Genomic DNA, 16441 nt, shown 5'->3' with positions numbered 1-16441 from the left:
GCCAATCCGCCCGCAAGGGGCGGCGCTCGGCTCGGCTCGGGCGGGGACAGGCCGTAGCGCCCGCTCCGGCCCCGCGGGAGGGTCAATGTCCGCGGCTGCCCGGGGCGGGGCTGGGGGCAAGGAGTGATGGGGGGGCGCAGGTGCCGCCCCCAGCCCCCGGCGCGGGGCTCTGCCGCGCACCCTGCGGAGTTTGCCGGAGTTTCCTTTCCGCCCCGAATAGCCCCAAGTTGCCTCGGGCTGGTCCCCTCAGAGCTGCTAGGGGGGCGCTCCCGGGCCGGACTGCAGGGCCCCGGGGCCCCTTGCACCGGGCGGGCTCGGGCCGAGCCTGGACACCTTCCCCTAGCGCCCGCCTGAGCCCGGAGCCGAGCCCAGCCCAGCCCCGTTGTAACGGAGCTGCCCTGGCACTGCCGGGCCCAGCATGGGGAGCTGGGCTGGGCGTTTCCTGCGGGACACTGGGGGGGCCTTTGGCCAGTGCCCCAGCTGGCCATAGGTGCTGGAACTGGGGGGGCTGCCGCACCCCCTGGCTTGAAGCGGTTTCCATCATATACAGTTTGGTTCGTTGGCTCTCAGCACCCCGCACCCTACACATTGTTCCAGCCCCCCTGCTCTCAGCACCTCCACAGCCTGGAGCTTCACGGCCTGCGGTGGGGGGGGGGGGGGCAAGGGGGTTTCCCACTGGCCAGCCCCCACCATCCTCCCCACCATCATACAGGCCCTCTGGGCTGGTGCTAAGGGAAACTGCACTGGAGATAACTGCGGCCCTCAGCCAACCAGGGAGCAGGGCTGCGGGGAGGGGTCACTGGGGCAATGCTTTGGGGAGCCACTGGACCCAGCCCGGGCGCTGCGAGAAGCCCCCAGGGGCTGCCTGTGGGACCCCCGTGCTGGGTAGGGGAGTGCCCAGCTTGGGTGGGTGGGTACAGGGGACTACCCTTTGCTGCCCATTCTCCAGGGGAGCTAGGCTATAACTGGGTCTCCGAGCACCCGAACTCTCCACGCCTGTGGGGAGGTGCTGCTAGGGGAGTCTGAGCCTAAAGGGAAGAGAGAGATAGGGGGGTCCCATGCCGCAGGGCAGAGCCGGCCTCTTATCCACCATCCAAGATGCTGGAGGGGGCAGCAGGTCTCAACAGCTGGCCCTGAAGACGTCAGGGTTATGGTGCCTCTGAGTCTCCCCAGAAGACAACAGCAGGTAGGGGGAGCGGGGTCTGTTGGGGGCTGGGGTGGTTTTGTGTGTATGGGGGTGCTTAGCGGGAACCTCCCAAGCTGGGACCCTCCCATCACTGCTTTGGGCACGTATTGGGGGGCTCTGTGCACCTTGGGGGGAGGGGAGGTTGCAGTAGTGATGTTGGTTTTGCACGTGTTTCTGCAACATGACCTTATTGTGACAATCTAAATATCCTCCTCCTGTAATGATGCAACATGACGATGCACTATGTGGGACAGAACATGGAGGATTTAGGGGACTACTTGTTTGATACCCTCTGTGCCTTCTAGGAGAGCAGATCTTGTAGGGCCTGAGGCCCTGATAATTGATATTAATATAACAAACACCCTAAGGGTCACTTGAGTGTGCTCAAACCCCTTGTGTATCAGGGCACCACTCCAGCCCCCTGGTGTATTCAGGGAATTTTCTAGTGAAAAGGTTTTCCATGAAGTTGTCAGCTACGCCCAGTGCCGTGTTACTGTTTAACCCTCCCACATCATGGTAGGCATGAACCAGGGGCAGAGGAATGAATCCAGTTGGTCTTTCCCCTTTCCACCTTGGAAACATCTGCAGGGAGTTGAGGAAACAGGGGTGGCTTTGGTGCTCCATTAGGGAATAGGAAGGAGCTTTGGAAGGAAGAGTGAGGGCCTTAGGGGAAGAGAAGAGAGGAGGATGGGAAAGGAAAGAGCAGAACAGAAGGGGGGGAGAGAGAATTGCTGAGGGGGAAGAGTAAACAAGGGGAGACTGAAGCAAACCAGACCTTGAAGAAGTAACTGCTCTGAACGTGGACAGCCAGCGTGACCAGCTGTTGGGCACAGTGCCCTGTGAGAACATGTTCGGGGGAAGGTGCTGCCCCCAGACTCCTGACAGGTCCCCACCATCACCGGCAGAGCTCCGCTGCTTGGGAGTGTGGCGCTGCCTGGTCCTACAGCATGGCCCAGCTGACACCACAAATGAGCAGCGTCCATGTGGGGGTCACATACAGATCTGTAAATGCACACGGGCTGCCAGCCATTCTGATCCCACATTGCTTTCCTTCCCCAGAACTTGGAGGCTGGGTGAAGTGTGCAACCTGCAGGTGGCTTGGGCTATTTGATCTCACACTTCCCAGGATTATTACTCATCTTCCCAAGAAAAGGCACTGCTGAATGGATTGTGTGTTCCTCCCTTTCTGTATTGTTCATCGTATGCTGTATATTGTTCTCCCTGGGAGTGAAACATGACGTCCTAGTGCAGTGAGTTTGCCAGATAACGTATGTGAGGGCATGGCCAGTGGCTGGGCTGAGGTGTGTATTGACTGGCCTTGCTGGGTGTGGTTCTCTTGGGATAGTTTTTTCTGCTTTGCATAAAGTGTTGTGCTTGTAAAGCAATCAGATGTCAACAGCCTGATGGCTGCTATTCCTTCCTTGGAAGATAACATGTCACCCAGTCACATCCTTCCTGCGGTTTAGCCGGGATTGACTGGCCATGGGACGTGGGTGTCGCTATAGTGTAGCACAGGGGGCAGTGATCTTCATCTAGGTCCGAGCTGGTGACCTAGAGGTGAAGAACTCTGTATTGGCTTTCCAGTCACCTGAGCCAGACTGGTTGGGACAGGTGACCTAGACAGGAGAGACTCTGTAGCCCGTTTCCAGTCCTTTGAGCTCATCTAGCCTCCTTCATTTTCAATGAGTTTTTTAAAAATACTCATTTCAGTTCTCATTTAGTTCGACATTAGGAGACACGCCTGCGGGTGGGTGTGCACACACACGTGTGTGTATTCAGCTCCAAAGAGCAGCTGGCAGGATGTGCACGTGCCCACTGGTGTGAGTGTGTCACTGGCTTGGGCCGAGCGCCGTGCCTAGGGTCCAAAGACGGCTTGTCCTGGCCCTGTGAGTGAGCAGTAATGTGTGGGCAGAGGGGCAGCCCTGGGGGAGTTCAGGAAGCCGGCGACAAAACAGCAGCTGCTCCTGCAGTATTTTGGCTCCTGCAGTGACCCCAGCGCCCCCGACAGCAGGCCCTGGGCCCAGCAAGTGGCTGCCTTGGGTGACAGGAGATGGAGCTTTGCGTTGTTTAGTAAGTGGGAGGGGCAGCTAGTTTCCAGCTTGCTTAGGGCAGTAGGAGCCTGTTGCCCTGGGCTAGCCGCTGGCAGCACCGGCACAGAAGGCAGGCAGAGCGGCCGCGCGCCTCATTCAGGATGTTCTCTAGCCTTGGATCGCTCCGTTTCAGGCATTCACCTTTAACCCACTTCCCGAGAGACTCGGTGAACAGATTTAGCACCAGAATATCCCCTTCCCGTTGGTGGGGGGGGAGCCCAATCCATCCTCCCCCCAGGCAGTGGCGGTGGGAAGGGGGCAGCCTTGGAATCTCGTGAAGCCCAAGGACCCGGTTCCAATCCGAAAGCTCTGGGTGTGTCTCCTGTATCCTGTCCTGAGCTTCCCCCCCCAGCGCGGCTGGATGCGGTGCTGGGCTGCCATCGATCCCTGGTCCACAGCTGCTACTTCCTCTCTTCTGAGCCATGTCCGAAAACCCCAATGCCTTGTGCCCTGGTCTACGCTAGCACTCCTGCTGCCAGCAGAGCTGCACGGGAGTTAGGCAAAGAGGAGAAAACTAGTATAGACCCAGCCTTAGACCGCAAGGATCTGGTATTTTTCACTCAGCTGTAAATCAGCCCCTATTCCCACCCCCTGCCACACCTATAAGTATGAGGCTGTTTCAAATAGAACATCGCTGTGTTGGAGAGAATTCTTCCCCTGCTGCGCGGCTTTGGGAGGTGAGGTCACTAAAACCACATGCCGAAGGAGCTCAGAGCAGGGAACTGACCAGTAATTAAACACACAGGTGAGTCAGAAGGAAAACCCAGTCAGCAGCCCCACAGGATCAAATACTCTGCGCTTGCAGAGGCACCTCCAACTCATCACTCGCCTCTGTTCTTCGGGACCGAGGATGTGTCATGAAACAAGACACACATAATAAACAAGTGCAAAGAAGGGAGAGGGTCCTAAGGGGCAGCGTGAGACTCTCTGAGTGTGCTGGGGAGTCGGTATTCCCAAGTGAGGGGCAGGGGTGATAGAACTGCTCTGTGACTGGCTGTATAGGTTCCCGTCTAGGATACGGGAGAATGGATGGTAGAGAGAAGGCTATTTGGGGACTCCTGTTTATCTCCCCCTCTATCCTATCATACAAGAACAAGGCAGCATGCAAGGAAATTACAAGGCTTCTAATCGAAAATATCTAAAAGGAAATGCTTGTTGTACAGCGTGTGACTAACCCGTGGGGCTTGCTGTTGTAGGATAGTAGTGAGGCAAATAGATTTAGCAGATCTATGTATAGCAATGAGAACCATGGGCTGTATCCTGATCTCACACCAGTGTAACTCCAGAGGGGCTCCATTGACAGCAGTGTGAGGGAGATAAGGGCCAGGCCTTTGGGGACCAGGAGCAGTGATGAGGCCAGTAGGACTCAAAGGGGTCACTAAGTCAAAGGTCACGGTTGGAAATGGCATCAAGAGCTTCCCAGCTGCCCCCACCTATCCCTGAACAGCTCTCATTGGCAGGTAGCACAGGAGCAAAGTTTACAGGCTGGGTAGATAGAACTGCTGCTAATAACTGTTAATTAAGAGTCCATGTAATAGATAAGCCCGAGTATAGATCCCAGCTGCACGGTGAACCCAGGACGGTGCAGCTCCAGCCCATCCCAGAATGGGAACAGTCGATGGGTTTGCTTCTGACTCTGGCCCATGCAATATCTGTGTCTGAACCCTGCTGCTGTGTATTCCTGGCGGCCTCTTGCAACCACTGGCCCCTGTCTGGCCTCCCGCTGACTCAGCCACAACCTACAGGATGGGGACGCTTAAAGGTGACTTGCAAAGGAAATTAATTTAAGGACTAGGTGTTTGCCCTTTTTAGCTTTTTTGTTTGTTTGTTTTAAATGGGGTGAAAGCTGGAAAAGACCCCTTCCTCCAGGTATTTTTCTGCTCATTTTTTACAGTCGGGATATCCGGAATGTCAAGTCTGGCCTCCCTGGGTTCTGGTGGAGGACTTGTTGGAGATCTAACATGTATATCGGGAGCTCTCCCACTCCTGTAAAGAGTTAACACCTCATCCCTTCGATTAAAGACTCCCTTTCTCCCAAGAGTGTACTAGGCATTGCAGATAAAGAGGTGTAAACAAAAATATTGAAGTCTGGCTGAATCGCTCTCCCCTTCTTGGTAGTTTGGCTTCCAGGATTTGAGCTTCCAGGGCAGAGGAGACTTGGCGTTCTCATGTAAAAAACAAACAATCATTATTTATTGTTTTACAAACTCCTTCTGGGCTTTCCCTAGTTGCCCATAAATTAAGAGCTCTGAGGTCCACTGAAAAATATTCAGATATTCCCTCATCCACTTTGTCACTCTAATATCCTGGGACCAAGATGGCTACAACAACGCTGTTTATTTTCTGACCTACCCGCACGTTTATGCTTGTGCTGTAGAGAGTGGGACCTTTCGTTTGGTCCCCGTGGGCGTTGCCATTGCACTGGGGGTCTGAGTTCAATAGTTGCCCTGGGGGGTATTTTTGGTTCTAAAGCCCCATCTAGCTCTGTTCGGAGAGTCCCTGTTGCTCGTTCCCCTGTGGACCTGCATGACCAGCCTGCAGGCAGGAAAAGCCTCGCCCCTGCTCTCAGGGTGGTTCTGCTGGCAGGGCTTCCTTCAGATGCCCCAGGCTGTCTCACAGCTGCTCTGTTGGCGGTGGTGTTTTCACTGGAAGGAATCTCACTCTCCAGGCTGCCAGCACTCTCTGTTCCTGCTCAAATATTTACCTGCAGAATTAATGAGAAACAGTTTTCATTACTCAGCATGTGGAGGCGAATGCCACGGCTGCCCACACAGCAGGAGATTAACTGGTTAATGGCAGGAGGTGGCAAACTGTGGGTCAGGTTGTGTATCCATCCATCAGCCTCAGCAGATGGAGCCCAGTGAACCCCGACTGGGTCCTGCCACTGCTCAGGGGAGACTTCAGAGGATGCCCTCTGCCCTGAGGCTCACACGGCCCCAGCCCAACTCCGGTGGGTCCATCAGCTTCCTCAGAATCTAAATGACACAGCGATGGATTCTATTTTAGCCTCCCTGGTTGGGAAGATCCCATCCCAACTGTGACCTGGATCCAGGCTGCGAACCATGGTCTCCTCTCTCCCGTGAAAAGAAGAACAGGAGTACTTGTGGCACCTTAGAGACTAACAAATTTATTAGAGCATAAGCTTTCGTGGACTACAGCCCACTTCTATATGCATCCGAAGAAGTGGGCTGTAGTCCACGAAAGCTTATGCTCTAATAAATTTGTTAGTCTCTAAGGTGCCACAAGTACTCCTGTTCTTCTTTTTGCGGATACAGACTAACACGGCTGCTACTCTGAAACCTCTCTCCCGTGCTGGTTCTCACAGGTGCGAGTGAGAGGAGAACTGGGGACAGAGTCTACAGACTGACCTATTGGGATGGAAGGTGTTAAGAGCACAGGGAGGCTGCCTGCAGGGGTGGGGTGGGGACTCCACGTGGAGGAGTTTGGTGATGGGGGCAGGGTCCTGTAATGGCCAGTGGTCAGACCTGCCGCTTTGTGGGTCTCCAGGCCTAACCCCTGGCAAAGGGGGCACACGGGGCTCTGGGCTTGTGAAGCCCACAGGTTGTAGCAGTGGCCATGGAAAGCAATGCAAGTTGTCCTGTACTAAGGTATCACGTTTGGGGGAAGGATGGCTTTTCCATCACCTTTTCCTAGGCCAGTTGCTAAGGCTACACACCAGCGGTTCAGCATTTGGAGCTGGGGAGATGAGAACTGCCATGGCCATCTCAGTGAACTGTTAACTCTAGGCCCTAATGATGACCATTCAGGGGAAGATTTTTCCCAAGGCACAAATAGCTGTCAGGCACCTAGCTGCCCTGGAATTTGATTGGGAGGTAGGTGCCTATCTGCCTTCGGGGCCTTAGAAAATCTTATACTCTTAAATGTCGACATTGTTGATTATTTCCCTGCTGATCTTCAGCAGAAATACCCAGCTACTCTGGGGTTGTGAGCAGAGTTTGAGGAGGGTGCCACTACTTCCCCTCCCACAGGCTGATCCCTGATTTGCTGGGGGCTGTGTGCACACTCCCTCCCTGGCCTGTGTCCTTTACATGCTTGCAGAGGGGGGGTTATATGGAAGGCATCCAGTTTTGGTCCCCCGTGATGGGTTGGATCACAGAAACCCTCTTGGGAGCTGCCAGCCGATGTGCCAAGACTACTTCTGCCCCCTGCTTTCCCTGCCAGCTCAGGACTCCAGCACCCTGTCTTGCTGAGCCAGACACTCCCGTCTGCTCCAACACAGACCCAGGGTCTGAATCACTTGTCCCAGAGCTGCAGGTTTACCTGAAAACAGCTCACAGAAGTGCTTGTCTTTAGCACTCAGATGCCCAACTCCCAATTAGGTCTAAACCCAAATAAATCCGTTTTACCCTGTATAAAGCTTCTGCAGGGTAAACTCATAAATTGTTCACCCTCTATAACACTGATAGAGAGATATGCACAGTGGTTTGCTCCCCCAGGTATTAATACATACTCTGAATTAATTAAGAAGTAAAAAGTGATTTTATTAAATACAGACAGTAGGATTGAAGTGGTTCCAAGTAGGAACAGACAGAACAAAGTAAGTTACCAAGCAAAATAAAATAAAATGCGCAAATCTATGTCTAATCCAGGGGTCGGCAACCTTTCAGAAGTGGTGTGCCGAGTCTTCATTTAGTCACTCTGATTTAAGGTTTCACGTGCCAGTCATACATTGTAACGTTTTTAGAAGGTCTCTTTCTCTAAGTCTATAATAAATAACTAAACTATTGTTGTATGTAAAGTAAATAAGGTTTTTAAAATGTTTAAGAAGTTTTATTTAAAATTAAATTAAAATGCAGAGCCCCCCGGACCGGTGGCCAGGACCCGGGCAATGTGAGTGCCACCGAAAATCAGCTTGTGTGCCACCTTCGGCACGCATGCCATAGGTTGCCTATCCCTGGTAATCAAACTAAATACAGATAAGATCCTCACCAGTTCCAGAATGCTCCCTTTTACAGACTAATCTCCTTTTAGCCTGCGTCCAGCAATCACTCACACCCCCTGTAGTTACTGTCCTTTGTTCCAGTTTCCTTCAAGTATCCTGGGGGGTGGAGGGGCTCCTTCTTTAGCCAGCTGAAGACAAAATGGAGGGGTCTCCCAGGGGTTTAAATAGACTTTCTCTTGTGGGTGGAGACCCCCTCCTCACCTTGTGTAGAATCCAGTCACAAAATGGAGATTTGGAATCACATGGGTAAGTCACATGCCCATGCATGACTCAGGACTTGCAGGTAGCAGCCATTACCCACATGCTACCTTGAACATCCTCAGGTAGACTTCTTATGTGGATTGGAGTCTTCCAAGCTCTTTTGTCTGTTAAAAGAACAGGAGTACTTGTGGCACCTTAGAGACTAACACATTTATTAGAGCATAAGCTTTCGTGGGCTACAACCCACTTCTTCGGATGCATAGAATGGAACATATATTGAGGAGATATATATACACACACACATACAGAGAGCAAGAAAAGGTGGGAGTTGTCTTACTTAATTGTCCTCTCAGAGTTGGTAAGAGAAAAAAAACTTTTGAAGTGATCATGAAGATAGCCCAGTACAGACAGTTTGGTAAGAAGTGTGAGAATACTTACATGGGGAGATAGATTCAATGTTTGTAATGGCTCAGCCATTCCCAGTCTCTATTCAAGCCTAAGTTGATTGTATCTAGTTTGCATATCAATTCAAGCTCAGCAGTTTCTCGTTGGAGTCTGTTTTTGAAGCTTTTCTGTTGCAAAATTGCCACCCGCAGGTCTGTCATTGAATGACCAGACAGGTTGAAGTGTTCTCCTACTGGTTTTTGAATGTTATGATTCCTGATGTCAGATTTGTGTCCATTCCTTCTTTTGCGTAGAGACTGTCTGGTTTGGCCAATGTACATGGTAGAGGGGCATTGCTGGCACATGATGGCATCTATCACGTTGGTAGATGTGCAGGACCTAATCACATCAGCTATGCCATCAGGGGCTCGTTCACCTGCACATCTACCAATGTGATAGATTGCGATCCATGTGTGGGCAGGTCACTGCCTCTCTCACGAATGTCTGCAAGCTGCCGACACTGCTGGGATGGGGCCAGAGGACAAGAGAGGCCCAGGGATGCTGAGAGACACTGTTAGAGGAAGCTCTGAGGCCCTGTCTCCTGGAGGCCGGGTGAAAGGGAGTCCAGGGCTGGCACTTTGAGCACTACGTAATCTAAACAATGCACAACAGTGGAAGGGGCTGGATTGGCAGCCCTGGGGCCTGACATCTCCTTATGATGTACAAAACAACTGCAGCATGGACAGCGACAGCGCAAGTGACACCCACACACCAGGGTGCCTCAGTGCTGACCTAGAGGCACCCTCAGGTTCCTCGGCCTCTCTGCAGAGATCACCAGGCAGGGTGGCCGCGGACGGCGCTGTTTGTTTCCAGGGTTTGGGCATCTAGGCCCTAAGCAGCCTGATCCCTGGGTCCCCACCCCTGAGCCAGCCAGGTTGTTTTCCAGGTCCCTGGCTGTTTTCATTTCTCAGTATCATTCTCTCTTCTGAGGGGGAGAAGAGATAAAAAGACCTGGGGCTTTATTTCCTCCCCAGCTCAGCTTTATTGTCCCTTTTATGACCCCTGGCAGGGCCTGACTGCTGGGCCCCAGCCCGGCTGGTGTTTATAAAGAGCAAGAGTCCGGCTGTTGTGAGCAGGGGGTTGTTGGTTTTTCCATCCCCCCGCCCTGTATTTACCTTCGGGTGTTGACAGTGGGGGCAGCAGCATCTGGGCCTGCTTTAATTACTGGAGAATGAAACAGCAACAAACATGCCCTCGTGGGGCCGGGGAGGCGGCAGGCTGGACTTTGCCAGGGCAAATCAGGGCCGCGGGTTGAGCAAAACATTGTGGCAGGAGAGTCGGGGGTTGTTTTTAATTAGAGGATAATTAAAGTTGTCCTGAGGCCTTTAGGGCCCATTTCCTGCTGGCTTCATTGCAGGGAGTCGTCTCCCAAGCAGCAGTGCGCGCACACACACACACACACAGACACACACACACACACACACTTTGCCTTCTCCCAACTGTGCTGTGCCATGCCAGCTACCTAGGTCGGATCCCTGATTTCTGCCGGGAGGGGGCCGTGGAGTCTTGCTCCCTCTACTGATGACGGAGGGGACTCAGTCTCTTCGAAGGCCTGGCATGCACAGTAGGTTTTCCAGTTGCTCCTTATGAGAGATGCCTGCTCTGTCTGGCTCTATCCCCAGTCCCATTCCCATCCCAGGGGGGGAAGAAGGAAAATGTTCCAACTCTTTCTGTAGCCGTTACACCCCTTTCCCACTGAGGGGAATCTGCCAAACATCCCCGCCTGAACTCTCTGCTGCTGTCCTCTTGGGGGCCTGTGGGGACAGAGGCCAGGACCTGCAGAGCTGAAGGCTGTACAGCCCTAGGGTAGTTAACGCACCGAGTCCCTGGGCTGGGAGCAGTCCTAGAGTCGTGCCCTGTGTGGCTGGGGCACAGAGCGGGAGCTGTCACACACACTGCGGAGTGGAGAAAGCTGAACTCTTGCCTAGCGCTTCCCATCCATCCAGCTCAAAGCGTCTAAAGGGGTCAAATGTCGCTATCCTCTGCGTACAGATGGGAAACTGAGGCATGGGGTGAGTCAGGCTCCCAGCCCTGTAATGCACCATAGGCCACTGGGGTGTCTGAGCCTAGGGCCTGTGGAACGTGCAGAGGGCTGTTCTGGCAGATCCTGCAGGTACAGATAATCCCCTGTACCTGGGGCTGCTGGCGGCACCTATCCATATTGATTCCCCTCGGCCTGGAACGAGGGCTCAGGTTTCGCCTCTCACGGCTGGTCCCTTCCCCCTCCATGGAGTTGGAGAGATGGTTTTAAAGCCTCACGCTTGGGAGGTGGGGACTGTGACGGTGCAGCCTTTGCTACATGCCCCCCGTTCCCCAGCCCCTCCATAGGCATCCACTTGCCTCCTGAACCCAGATTGTCACAGCCCCGACTCCCTGCAGCACCAACCGCCTGGTTTTCAGAGGTTCCGAGCACTCGCAGCTCCCATTCATTCGGCTGCAGTTGTGGACACCGAGCACCTCCGCACCTTGGGGCCTGTAACGGGGCCAGTCATCTCCTGAGTGCCCCCCACCGGGGAGAGCTCACTCTGCACCACCTTGCCTCTGTCTTCACTCTTGGGCTGTTCAAAAAAAATCAGTCACCCAGGCTTTATCTTGACCGACAATGCCCTCCCTGGGGACTGGTTTAGTAATATAAAAACCTCCAACCCCAGCACAAAGTCCACACACAACAAAGGTTTCTCTTCCTGGTCCTTTGGCGGGTTACTTCTAGTCCCCACCTGACTGTAGTCTCAGTCCTGACGTGTAGAACTCTTTGCTAGAGCCTGCGCACTCCTAGCTGTCTCTGGTCCCTGAGCATCTGCCCCCTTCTCATGTGCTGCTGAGCTTTGTGGGGAGGAAATGGCCTAATCTCTCCCAGGTGTGGCTCCTTCGTAATCAGGGCTGGCTGGCCCCAGGCCTTCTAGCCCATGGGGGCAAGCCAGCTTGTTCCAGGGCCCCGGTGCGTTGGGCTGGAAGCCCCGTGCACAGTGGTGCAGAAACCAGGCAGTGCTGTAGCAGTGTGCGAAGGGGGTGTGCTCTCGGGAGGGATTGAAGGAGAGAATTGGGAGAAACGGGGAACTTCAGGGGAGAGAGGTCTGAGATGGACTGAACTGGGGGTGCCTCCTGCCCCATAGGAACCCCCAGTCCAGCCCCTCTCAGGCATAACTCCCATGAGGTTCCCCCCTTCTGCCCCATTTCTCAGCACATGCCAAGAGACAGTGCTCAGGAGACGGTAAATGCGCCTGCCTGCCTGCAGCATGTCCCCCCCCACGTTTGTGCAGCCGGATGAGTTGCTTTGCCCGTAAGTAAGATCCTGAATTTGAACTGGCCCCTTGGTCATGGCCTCTGCCTGTTGGCTGAGGAGGATAATGACCCCGGCAGCACTGGATGGTGTCACAGTTCTGGTCCCTTCACGCCCATTGCTCCTGTGCACTCCAAGGAGAGGGCCCACACTTTGGCTCTGGTTTAAAGGACACGGAAAAGCTGCCAGTTACAAATCAGATTTCAGGGAGGACCATTCCAAGGCCCGGGTGGGTACCAGGCACCTGCTCCCATCTCCACTGAGTGGGAAGTGGGTGCCCGAATTCCCTCTTTCATTAGCCAAAGCCCCCTGACTGCGGCACCGGGGGGAGGTGCTGGGACCCACGGGCTCAAATCGCCTCCTGGCTGAGTTGCTCTGGGCTGCTCGCTGGCACGGTTGCATGTTGTTTCCAGCGCGTGTGGGTGGATGCTTGGTAAAGGCTACAGATGCATGTTAATCTCTCCCCTCCGCTCGTTCCGTGTGGCAGGGGCGTCTCATCTGCTGTGGAACAGCCTGCGTGGCCTGAGGAGACCTCTTGGCTTTGGCTTTCCGGGCAGCGTTTAAAAGCATGCTGTTGGGAAGCAAGCTGGCCCCCGGCGGTGTGAAACCAGGGAGCGAGGACCCATCTGACCTCTCCTGGAGGAGAGGAGAGCGAGAGCATGGCAGTGCAGGGAGACCACTCCTGGGCCACATGAACTTTCCTTAAGGAAGCGCTTTGAGGTCCCCTGATGACAGAGACTCCTTGTGCAAAGATTTGTTTAACTCTTTCAGAGCCCTGGGTGGTGTGTAACCTGCCTCCGTGTCTTTATCTCTCTCTAAGCACTTACACCAGGGCCTGTGAGTGCCAGGGCATGCCTGAGCTGGGTGGTGGTGGTGGGGGCATTGCCCTTGGAGAGCCCTCAGCTTTGCACAACGGGGTGGAGCTGGCTTCTTGTGACTCTGCTTACTAGGAGCTTGAATGAATGCGCTAAGAGTGACTATGGACCTTTCATTGAGCGGCTCAGCTGCCCAGCACTAGCCACAACTCCCAGCATGCATCGAGCCTAAACCCTGGGCGGCACTTAGTGCCACAGTCCTGGTCCGGAACTGAGACAGGATCTTCCCAGGGCATTTCGCAGACTGGGGGGAGTTCAGGCAGCCAGGAGGAAATGGAGCAGATCTCTGCCAACCCAGGCTAGGACATGCAGGCTAGTGAATACTGACTGCCCAGCAAATGTCTTCTTAGCTAAACCCAGAGTGGGCAGAATGCCCCAGCAGCCAGGAAAGCGAGCAGGTTGCCCATGCGCAGGAGGTTAAAATGCACCAAATGCTCCATTTCAATCACTAAAATCCAACGGCCGTATAACGTCAGCTTGGGGGGCGGGTGTCTGGGGGGAGTGTCAGTGGGGGGTGAACCCAGTGCCTTCAGCACTAAAAACACAAACCACTACACATGAGCTAAAGGATTAATTCCCCTCGCTGGTAGCAGTAGTAGATAGTTCTCCCAAGTGGCTGTGTCACATAGGAGAACAAAGACCCACACTGTGCTCCATATGCAAACTGCAGGAAGGCACAATGTTCCCAGGCCCAGAAAACTAACCTGTTCTGATTGGAAACACAACTTGATTTTGCTGCAAACAATGTCCCTTTCTGCCTCGTCACAAACAAATGCAGAAAAGCGTGAGTAAAGCAAATACACGAGTCAGACAGGGTTTTATTTAAGCATTTACTATCTAGCCAGTGTTGACACACTGAATAATTGGGGCAGAGGTTATCGTGCTGGGTATTTTTAGGTACCTTATCAAGCCTTGTATGGAAGTTAGAAATAAATGTTTCTCTCTGAGCAGGTACAAGCTCTGCAGGCAGCGCGGTCATTACTGGATCACACAGAAATTCCATATTCTGGCAGCGGGAACTGACCCCGAAGCTGGGCGTCTTACCTAAGCCAGTTTCCAATGACCACTGGGGTTGCAGTAAGTGAGGGTAATGCTGCTTGCCAGCAGCCACTGCAGTGTCATTGCAGCCCAATGACCTGGGCTGACTGGGGGGCATGAGGCAACATCTGTCCAGAGAGGACGAGCAGGGCAGAGAAACCCCTTGAAAGAACTTCATCTTTGGAAAACAAGCGCAGGGGAACGCTTCTATCTCCTGTGGGGGGGCTGGGCTAATAACAGGCCAAGGAATCCTCACAACAGCCTTGCAAACTAGGGAAGAAGGCGGATGGGGAAATTGACGCCGACTGGTTAAAGGACTTGCCCCTGGCCACACACCTGGTACATGGCAGACGTGTTGGAAGTGCCTGGCTCCCAGGCCCATGTTTGTTCCACTACCCCACATGCTGCTCAGAGCGCTGGTGCTGGAAGGGAGCGTGTGTGAGTGCTGATACTGCGAGCCTGGTGACTCCGGTTAGGGGTGTTTGTCCGAGCAGGCTCAGAGGATGGGGGGGGTTGCAGGGAGTCGCGGATTGGAGATCACGCAGGGTTTTGTGCCCTGGAAAAACAGTTCAGAGGTCGTGTGATGTAAAGATGGGAACCCCAGAGCACTTGTTTCAATCCAGCCACAAATTCTGGGGACTGGCCAGCTCTGGGATTGGGAATAGGGTGTGTAATCTTTCATGTGGAGTTCAAAAGGTCGAGTCCTGCCCAGAGCCAGACATTGGATGCCCCAGGTGGCTGTGTCATAGGACTAGACATGGTCAAGGTCAGAGGTGACCCACATCTCTCTCTGTCTTCCTACCTCTGGCTCCCCCTTTGAAGGGGCATGTATGATAAGTGGTACCCTGGCTCGAAAGCATCAGCGGTGCCAATTAAATCAGTTTGTAATTGGCCACTCAAGTCAATTCATGGGAAATGCCTGAAGTGGTGGGTCCCCATGGATTACTAATTAGACGTGTCTCCTGGGTTTGTGTCTTTGGCAGGGATGCACCCAGAGACATTTTTTAAAGGTTGATATTTGCTAGTTGTAAGTAAATTAAACCCTCCAATCAGGCCTCTGGCATGGGCTGAGGGCAGCCTCCGAGGAGGTGCTGGCTAGTTAGTGTGTTTCTGCTAAGCCAGCAGAGATGGAATGCAGCCATCTAGGACTGACTGGGGGTGGGGGGCATTGGTAAACAAAGGGCAGGCTCCCACTGAACTGACTATGCCCTTCCCCTCCCCACAGGTGGGCCTTGGGAGCAGGGTAAGCCTGTCACTTCAAAGGGGCTCTGATTACAAGCCCCCTCCTGGGGAGAGAGGGAGGAGAAGGGGGTCTGGGGACCCATTTTCCTGCCACTCTGTGTGGTGCCCCTGCCAACCACACCCAATATCTGGGTGGCACTTCTTAGGCACAGCTCCAGGGTAACTCCCGGTTTCTCTGCAGCTGCTGCTTACAAGAGGTCATCTTCCCTCCAAGGACGTTACCTCAACCCTGGCTGAGGCTCTGGGGGCCCGAGAGAAACCAGGCCTGTTTGGGCTAGGGAGAGAAATGGAGCTAGTGTGATCCAGGGCCGCCCGGGGGTGGGGGGGGCAAGTGGGGCAATTTGCCCCGGGCCCCGGAGGGGCCCCCACGAGTTTTCTCGGCGGGTCTTCGGCGGCAGGTCCTTCAGTGCCGCCGAACACACTCGGAGCAAGTGAAAGACCCGCTGGCGAAGACCTGGAGCTTCTTCCGCTCTGGGTCTTCGTCAGCAATTCAGAGGCAGGTCCTTCATTCGCTCTGGGACCCGCCGCCGAAGTGCCCCGAAAACCCGGAGCGGAAGGACCCCTGCCGCCGAAGACCCCAGGCCCCCTGAATCCTCTGGGCGGCCCTGGTGTGATCCGCCACAGAGCCCAGCTGGGCAGGTCCCTTGTGCACAAGCAGGAAGGGGACAGCCTCACTGCTAGAGAGCACTTTCCCCTTCCCTCCTCGTGCCCACACCACCTGTCAGGCACCTCCCCGTTGGGCTCCCCATTACCTGGCTCAGACCTGCCAGGCTGGTATGGTTCCTCTGGGTGTGCCTGGATACTGCCCCCTGCCCCACAACAGGGGCGGCCCTGGAGCCTGTCTCTGCGTCCATTCTGGATTCTGTTCGGTGCAGGGGATGGCCAGTTTCTCTCTGGTTACCTCTTCCACCTGTGTGTCTTGGCCCCTGCCCCTCCAAGGCTGTCTCTATCTTCTGTGCTGCCCCAAGAGATCTAGGTTCAGTGTCTAGGTTGGAGGGACCGCCTCACCAGCTCTCCCCCTTCTCAAGATGCAGGGCCGTTATGCTGCTGTGATTTGCTGTTATCGTGAAATCAAGTACGAATCCTGGGCTGTCACAGTGACTTGTGCTTGCGCTTCCCTGG

This window comes from Chrysemys picta, chromosome 10 (assembly GCF_011386835.1).
Source record: "Chrysemys picta bellii isolate R12L10 chromosome 10, ASM1138683v2, whole genome shotgun sequence".
NCBI classification, from domain to species: domain Eukaryota; kingdom Metazoa; phylum Chordata; order Testudines; family Emydidae; genus Chrysemys; species Chrysemys picta.
The sequence above is the reverse complement of the archived record's forward strand: the minus strand, read 5'-3'. Positions refer to the sequence as shown.